This window comes from Penaeus vannamei, chromosome 8 (genome assembly GCF_042767895.1).
Source record: "Penaeus vannamei isolate JL-2024 chromosome 8, ASM4276789v1, whole genome shotgun sequence".
In the NCBI taxonomy this organism is placed as follows: Eukaryota; Metazoa; Arthropoda; class Malacostraca; order Decapoda; family Penaeidae; genus Penaeus; species Penaeus vannamei.
This window is the reverse complement of record NC_091556.1, coordinates 24,553,755-24,556,254: the sequence shown is the minus strand read 5'-3', so window position 1 is coordinate 24,556,254 and position 2,500 is coordinate 24,553,755.

Genomic DNA, 2,500 nt, shown 5'->3' with positions numbered 1-2,500 from the left:
GAGTAAGCAAGTGAGGGAGAGTGAGTGAGTGAGCGAGTGAGGGAGAGATTGAGGGAATGAGTGAGTGAGTGGGCAAGTGATTGAGGGAGTGAGTGAGTGGGTGAGTGAGAGTGAGTAAGCGAGTGAGGGAGAGATTGAGTGAGTGAGTGAGTTGGTGAGTGAATGAGTGAGTGAGCGAGTGAGGGAGAGATTGAGTGAGTGAGTGAGAGAAAAAGAAAGAGAGAGAGACAGGGATAGAGAGATAGATAAATAGATAGATAGATTAAGAGAGGGAGAACGAAAGAGAGAAAGATGACCTAGAATTAGATAAGAATAAAGTAATTCGAGGAATGAACAGGTACATGCATGTAGAGTGCATCTATCTGGGTCACCTACGTAAGAGTGGGCACTACAGCAGCGGGGTATAATCGTTTTCAATTACTCCCGTGTGCGTATGTCTGTGCTTGTGCGTGTGTATCTGTGCGTGTTTGTGTGTGTACTGTAAGTGATTTTGTGCGTGTTATCGCTCGCACCCCGAGTTGCCTCATCTTTTTCGTGATAGCGCTGCTGAGGCTCCGATGACCTGTCGCATGACCTCCGGCCGCTTGACCTCTCGCCCGACCGCCCTGGGAGTTCTGACCCGAGGCTTTGGACGGCCGCCAGGCCCCGTCGGGGTGAGGCTGTAGGCCTATAAAACGCATTTACTTGGTGCGAATGGGAAAGGGGGGCGGTTAGGGCATTTTTCATCCCCCCTCCCCCCCCCCCCCTCTCTCTCTCTCTCTCTCTCTCTCTCTCTCTCTCTCTCTCTCTCTCTCTCTCTCTCTCTCTCTCTCTCTCTCTCTCTCTCTCTCTCAAAATATCGGCCCAGCAAGAAGCAAGCCTTTGGTGCAAAAGGGAAACAAAAGAGGAGGCGGGGCTCGAGGGTGTGGGGGAGGCGAGCAGCTGCAAGTTGTGAGTCTATAAAAGAAGTTATGGTTGACAGCGTTGCCAGAACCATGTTGTTTTAGCTCGTTATTGCCAAAAATACTTGAGGTAGTTCATCAGGATGATTTTTATTTACTGTTGTTTTGTTGAAGCCGCCATCTCCGGTTCAGCAGCAAGGGCCGGGGAGAACTTTCACCGACAATATCTATATTTTGATTATTATTCGTTGATATTACAATTTCACTTACCAACAAAAAAAATATGATAAACCTTTATTACCAGATAAGTCTGATTTGACAAATAGAAATCAGTGTTTTTATAGAGTTTTAACATCAGACGCCAATCTTTTTAATGGGCGGATTATATATCAGAGGGATTTTGCTATCTCGCATTAGCTACGAATGTAAAAAAAAAAAAAAAAAAAGTGTTTGTTTTATGAAAAAATGTGAAATGGAGATTTTCATCTGAATATGGATTAATGATGGAAATTACACAAATTGGTTCGCATATCCTTCACTAATGTAATGTTGTTTATGATTTTCTTTCTCCGTGTACATTGCTCCCAGTCTCCTCTTTATACCTCCGTACATTTTTCCTCTCGCTCCCTCCGCTCATTCAGTCTCTGTTTCTGCTCTGCACATCTCCTGAGACAAAGAAACAAAACGTGAAAGAGAAATGTGAAAATTTCTCCATCGCATGTATAATCTGACACGTGTACACATCGGAGTGAAATACGAAAAGGGTTATTCACCGAAAGCATACCCAGACACATGCAAGTACGTAACAATGGCCATCATGGTCATCATCCGTAACATATCTGCTGCTTTAGCTTAAGCTCTGCCTTGCGCGCACGCACGCACGCACGCACGCAGAAATGACTCCCTCCCCATGTCCTCCGACCCTTCGTCTGCGCCTCCATTTCTAGGGATCGAACCAGCTGAATCTCTTTCCTCTCGACCATCTTTCTTGGACACCTCCTTTGTCCGTTTACATCTGTCTTTTCTCGATCAGGCAACCTGGTTTACCTCTCCTTTCCGTCCCTTATTTCGCCATTCCTCCACTTCCCTTCCACTGCTCTCTCTCCCTCGCTCTGTCCTCTTCCCTCGCCCGCAGTAAAGAGTGTATACTTTCCATTAAGTAGTTAACCTGGGTAGTTAACCCTGGTAGTTATGGCGTGATTCTGAGTCTCCAAGACTTACAGGGAGATCAGCTTTATTAGCCTAAGGGATCAATTTAATAGCGTCTGCGCCCCCCCCCTCTCCCCGTAAATCTCTTCCCTCCAAAGTCGCGATTTTTTTAGAGCTCGCTGCTTGCTGCCGCCCGCGTTCCCGTCTCCGCCACCACAGGGGATGATTGCCAAGGTTCATCCTGGAAATTACAAAAGCGATTTATGAGGGCGACTTGACTATTTTATCATTCTCTCTCTTTCTCTCTCTCTCTCTCTCTCTCTCTCTCTCTCTCTCTTTCTTTTTCTTTCTTTCTTTCTCTCTCTCTCTCTCTCTCTCTCTCTCTCTTTCTTTCTTTCTTTCTTTCTTTCTTTTTCTTTCTCTCTCTCTCTCTCTCTCTCTCTCTCTCTCTCTCTCTCTCTCTCTCTCTC